Source organism: Ischnura elegans, chromosome 1 (assembly GCF_921293095.1).
Source record: "Ischnura elegans chromosome 1, ioIscEleg1.1, whole genome shotgun sequence".
NCBI lineage: Eukaryota > Metazoa > Arthropoda > Insecta > Odonata > Coenagrionidae > Ischnura > Ischnura elegans.
In genome coordinates this window covers 108,012,590-108,018,792 of record NC_060246.1, presented here as the reverse complement: position 1 = coordinate 108,018,792, position 6,203 = coordinate 108,012,590, and the positions used below count along the sequence as shown (strand labels likewise).

Genomic DNA, 6,203 nt, shown 5'->3' with positions numbered 1-6,203 from the left:
ATGAAATGCAACTCTCCGAAAGAAAGCAATTCACGGTTTCATTGGACACCTGTGTTTCGTCATCATTCGCGACCCTCATTTTTTTACACTTGAAGTAAACAGAGTGCGTGCCGACGCCGTCGTCGGCCTCCGGGTCGAACTATCTGCCAGCAGCACGGCCCCCGCGAAATTCGACTGCGCTTTCAGTGGAAGGCGTTCATTGTTAGCGACGACTCCTTGGTAACGCGGATGAATGCTGCGTGTATTTCACCAGAAGCGTGATGCGTCCGTCTTGTCTCGTCATATTCGCAAGAAAAACTTGGAATTCTCGAGGAAACCTACGCTTGGCGGTCATTTTCCATGTTCACTCGATCCGGTGAATATTTGGAAGTTATTTTATAAATCTTGCATTCACCTAATTTCCGTGTGAAAAGTGTGCGGAAACTGTTTCGACAGCTTTCCGGAAGGTTTTCTTAAAAGTGAAAAATTTCATCATCATTCCCACGACGTATGTCACTCTTGGCATGCGAGTCCCGTCTACACTCCTATGTTAGCCATAAGGCCGAGGAGCCGTGCCCATACTACACTCCTATCTTAGCCATAAGGCCGAGGAGCCGGAAAAATTGTGCCCGGCTCTGCACTAGGATCAGTGCACTGCATTAGATGAACTTTTCTGCAGTGTTAGTGAGGGCATATTATTCATCCTCTTCAAACGATGTCTCATGTTAAAAAATTTTGTTTTCTGTCAGTTTTTATTTTTTGTGCTGTTGCTTGTTATTTTACAGACATGGTTTAAATGTAAAATGGTGATAAAATAAATGAATGAAGTGGTGGCCAGTGTTATTTTCTTCTTTCCTTCGCCCATTCGTTTCTTGCCTCACGAATCTCCGGACTTTGTCGCATTTTCGCGATTCGGGAATTTTTTAAATGAAACAAGGAAGAGAAACATCTGTTCTCATCAGCTTTTCTGATTTATGGAACCTTTTATGTTGGGCCGATCCCGGCGGTACTGCAATACCGGGCCAACCCGCGGCAGGGATGGAGTAAACTCCGGGGACCCCGCCCATGTTCAAAAATCAGATTAATATTCTGGTCCAGCAATGCTGGACGTATCAGATATTAAGCTGATAAGAACAGATAAATTGTATTTATTTAGTATATTGCCATTTACATTTGAATCTCAAAACATAAGATTTTTACAAATCCCCCCACCTTTCGTGGGGGGGGATGATACAAAAGGGCGACCCACCAAGTGTGGGCCGCCCTGGTAATAAGCATTGACTTTATTACATAGTTTTTATGGTCCCTCACTTAGGGACCACTTTTCACCGCCGGCCTCGAAGTGAGGCCGGTCGGGCAATGTTTATTAATGTTCAATGTTCATTTCACACACATTTCGCTTCTTCAATCTTCATACTCATTCACACCAGGGATAATAATACACACCATTCACACATTTTATTTACATTCCATTCATTTCATACACACATGCGAGGCGACCACTTATACCCCGTGGCCGCCCGCTCTCTCATACCTGCGCCGTGACCACTTGTACACTGTGGCCACGGACGCATTATTCTCCGCCGCGACGTTCTTCTGTCTTGTCTTCCCCGTCCGAAGGCGCGTGGAAGGCCCCCTGGTTCCACGCGCCACCGCTCCACGCTGCCTGCAGCCGGTCGCCGGGAGCGCGAAGAGTCTCCAGGTCCACGCGCAACTCCTCTGCGCATGTCTGCTGCTGGCGTCGTCGGCAGGGCGGCGGGGACGGGGAGGGCGGGGGGGAAAGAGGGGCGGAAGCACTGGAGGTGAGGTGACATTCCTCGAATGCCACCGAAGGCCGCCGCATTCTTCTCCTCCCCCACTACCGCCACAGCGGCGGAGAGACACACACACTAACACAACACTCACACACATTTGCCCTGGCTTTAGGCCGCTCCCTCCCTTCCGTCACTGGCGCTTGGGAAAGGGCAACGGAGGGGAAATCCTGCCTATCGTGGGAACGGCCTGCAGCGAAGCCGCCGCCGGCGCGCCACCTGCCCGAGACTGCGGCCGGCGGGCGAACTGAAAACTTCGGCGGGCGACACCGCACGATGAAATTGACCATTTAAATCCCTGGGCGCCCGCGCACGCGTTAATCTCTATTTACACTACGCCCAGGGAACATTCACACGTTCGCCGCGACAACGAAAAACCGTCACGTCGATGCTTACATCGTTGCCGCGACGCACACACACAGAAAAACACACTCATGGCCACATCGCGTCACACACGGTGCCGCCCCCGACACAACACATACACTCGAGGATGATGGGAAACATACACACAATGAAGAAGCGAAAACACAAAATACACACACACACACACATTGACTGCCCGTGAGTATTCCCTTCACTTCACGCGATATATACAAGAACCATTCACACCATGGCACGCTACCTCGCCTCCGAGTGAATCGACGCATTGCGGTCACTGTCCGTCGCACTAATTACACTCGGAGGGGGTGCCGTAAATGGAAAGTCGATGCCAGACCGTACTTTCGCATTCACACAACACAAACACACGGGAATCTCACGGGCCCTAACCTAACACGAATATATATACATATGTGAACATGGCTCCTGGCGTCTCGGGCGGTGAGTGGACGTCCTCAGGAGCACATTACACAGGGGCAGGGATCAGAGGGGGTTACGGGAGGGCAAGGGGGGGCGTCGCGGTCCCTCGGCGTCCTTAGACTCGGCTCCCCTCGTCCAACGATGGGAGCTCCGTCGTCCGGAACGCCGCTCTCCCTCGACGCCGCGCGGTCCTCGGCGCCTCCCGCTCCAGGCTGCTCCGTGGCGGCGCCTCTGCTCCCTGCCCCTCCTCCGGCGGTGGGTGCGGCAACCCGGATGGGAGTCTCTGCCGGCGGGTACTGGCGGACCCCGGTCATGTGCCCGACGTAAATATCCCGCGACCACTTGATGGCCGCGAGAACCATCTTTCGTCGGGCACGGCGAATGCGGGATTTAGGGATGTGGAGCCGGGCGAGGAGAGAGTCATTCTCCCACGTCCAGCTCCCCAGTGCGCCTACCACCAACGCGTCGAGATGGACCTCCATCTTGTAGGCGCACCGGACCCGCATTCGATCGACCAGGGCGGCGTATTTTTCGATCTTCTTCGCCTTCGCTGCTGCCATGGCCTCCGGTCGGTTCTCGAAGGGCACTGTGATGTCGATCACGTGGATCACGCCCCTCGGAACCTCCCAGATGACCAAGTCGGGACGCAGCAGCGACTCGTCGCCAGGTACCCGCTGATTCATTCGCACCTCCCATCCTTGCGGCAGCTCAGCGACCAGCAGACTGATGATTTCGTCATGGCGCCGGGTCCACCCGTCCGCATGCGGCAAGCAGTGGTTCACCACATGCGGCAAGGTCTCCTCCGCGTGTCCACAGACCCGGCACCGAGTGTCTCTCCTGGCCGCTCCTCTTCTTGCCGCATTCAGGGGGAGAACGTTCAGCCGCGCTCTGTGAATGAAGCGCCAGTCGCAAAACCGGATCCCCACTCCTCCCGACACCCAGTGGTTCGAGTCCGGGTGTCGAGAGCTCACTGCTATCACTTTTCCTTGATCCGGCTTCGCGACCAGCGAGCGCCTGAAGCCCTCCCCCATGGCCGCCAAGATGATTCCGTGCAGCCTCCTCCGGGCAGAGGCCGGCACGGTCATCTCTTCCCTCGACGGCGTCACTCGCTGGACGACGATGGCCAACTCCGCCCTGGCGGCGCTCCACGCCCACCGGATGTCCACGAAGCGCCGCAGTTGCCTCGTCGCCGCGCGCACTCTGGTCCAGTGCGATGACGCCGCGATCGTTCCCGTCCCGACGACGTCGTCGGCGGCGCCATTGAGGAAGTCGCACATCGACTCCCTACTCAGCACCGCCGTCCGTTGCGTCCTTCCCGTCCGCCTGCTGATGATGTCCCGCAAGGTGTGCCACGCCACATCCGCGACGCACACGTCCGGACATGTTAGCATCCGGAACGCATGCACCACGGTGAGCGCATCCTTGCGGGCCGGCAGCGGGACGTAGCCACCCCCTCCCCGGCTCCTGGGGAGGGAGATCATTTCCCGCGCCGCGCGGGTCGGGAGACTCATCCACTTCTTCACCGTTCGCTGCATCTCCTTGTCGAAGTCGTGGATGGCCTTCTTCGGGACAGGGACGATTCGGAGGGGAAATTCGAGACGCGGTGTCAGGAAGACGTGCACCGCGTCTATCTTCTGCCACGGCGCCAAGTCCGATTCGTCGAGCCGCCGGAGATCCTCGAGGATGGAGTCGAGCGCCGTGGCGGGCGCCGCGTTGACTTTCAGGCCGATCGGTGCCCCCAGGTAGGTGTATGAGTCACCTACGCCGAGCGACCTGATGGGAGAGCCGCAGATGGAAAAGGGGGTGCGTTGAACACCCCTGGAGCGCTGTGGCGTCGTGCATCGCCAGTCCACGTGTAGCGATGCACACTTCCCCGGATTGAAGGTCAAACCACAGCACTCGGCGGCCCTTCCCGCGACGTCCAGGAGCGCCGCGAGCGATTCCGCACTCCCCCCCACGAGGACTAAATCGTCCGCGTACGCCAAGACTTTGACGTACGCAGTCCCCATGGGAAAGCCTTGGAGAGTGCGATCCTCCAATATCGCTCGCAGAACGGGCTCCAGCGCAAGGTTAAAAAGGAGAGGGGAAAGGGGGTCCCCCTGACGAACACCACTCGTCACAGTGATCGAATCCGTGACTCCACCCGCTGCAGCTACCGTCATCGTGGAGCCACGGAGCATGTCCTCGATCACCGTGACGCACTTCACTGGGAGGCCGATCTCGCGGAGCACTCGCAGGATGTGGTCATGGGGCACCGACGGAAAAGCGTCGGCCAAATCGAGCCACGCGACGGCCACCTGTCCAAAACTCGCCCTCGCGTGCTCTATGGCCGACTGGAGCACGAAGTTGTGCTCCATGCAGCCCTCCGTGGCGGGGATGAAGCCCTTTTGGGTGGGGAACGAAAGACGCTTCCCACGGAGGGCCCAGGGGAGCATCCGGTCCGCCAGTACGCCCATGAACACTTTGGCCAACGTGTTGGCCAATGAGATCGGCCTCCAATTACGCACTTCGTGCTCACTCCCCCCCTTGTGCAGCAGGGTGACCCGCGTCTCCTTCCACTGCGGGGGCACCCTCCCTAACTCCACACACCGGTTGAAAATGGCGGCCAGCACCTCGCCATTAAAGTCAACACGCCGGTATGCGGAGTAGGGCACGCCGTCAGGTCCCGGAGCCGACGCCCGCGTCCTCTTCAGCCGGTCGATCACCTCTTCCGGTGTGATCGGAGAGGTGATCTCCCGCTCGCCGCTCCCTCGACGTCCTGGTGGGAACTCCGGGATGAAAGCCGGCCATGGCTGCGTCGGATCGTAGGGGGGGGAGGGACGAATGAAGTGGGCCTTGAGGGAAGCCAGTGGAATTTCACATAGCTTTCCGGTCGGGGCGCAAATCCGCCGGAAAGCTCTTCCTTTCCCGCTGCGGTAAAGTTTTTGGAGGTCTGCAGCGGGCAAAGGGCGGGGGTTGGGCCGGGGGGTCACCGTGGGGAGCCTGGGAGGGGGGTTGAACACAGCGGCTGCCGCTGTGACCTCGCTTACGACGGCAAAGAGTGAGTTCGCGTCGTTTGCCGTCTGGAGGTCACGCAGCCACTTCTCCTGTCTTTCACTCAACTCCCCCTCCCCTTCGTCGCCTAAGGGTGCGGGTACGGGCACCAACACCGGGGCTGGGTGGCCGGTGACCCATGTACCGGGGGCCAGCAGTGGGCCGGGGGGCTCACTACCCACTGCTGGTGGGGGGCTTGGTACATCGGCGGAGGGGGGAAGGGGGCCGCCTGTGTCATCCGTTGGGCCTCCATCCCGTAACGGATCGGCCACTCGGTCTCCTGCGGCCCCCAGGGAAAATTGCCCCGGGCGTGTGGGGGCCAGGCCACTCGGGGCATCACGGGGGGCGGGGGGGGAACGGAAGCTCGCACGAGAGTAGGAGGACGGTGTTGGGGCACAGGAGGCGGGCCACGCGTCGTCGGAGAAGGCGCCGATGGAGGGGGAATGACGTCACCATTCCCCCTTCTCCGCCTTCTTCTTCTCCTCACTACCTCCCCCTCCGGGCGATGCTCTGCTTCCACCTGTCGGCGAAAGCGCGGAGGCAGCTCTCGCTCCCTTCGCAGGGAATGCTGGGGCACTTGAG

General features: G+C 58.9%; 1 pseudogene; it reads right to left on the bottom strand.

The window, feature by feature from the left end:
* Window positions 1-963: 963 nt before the first annotated feature.
* On the bottom strand, window positions 964-1,146 carry LOC124173748 (annotated as a pseudogene).
* Window positions 1,147-6,203: the final 5,057 nt, after the last annotated feature.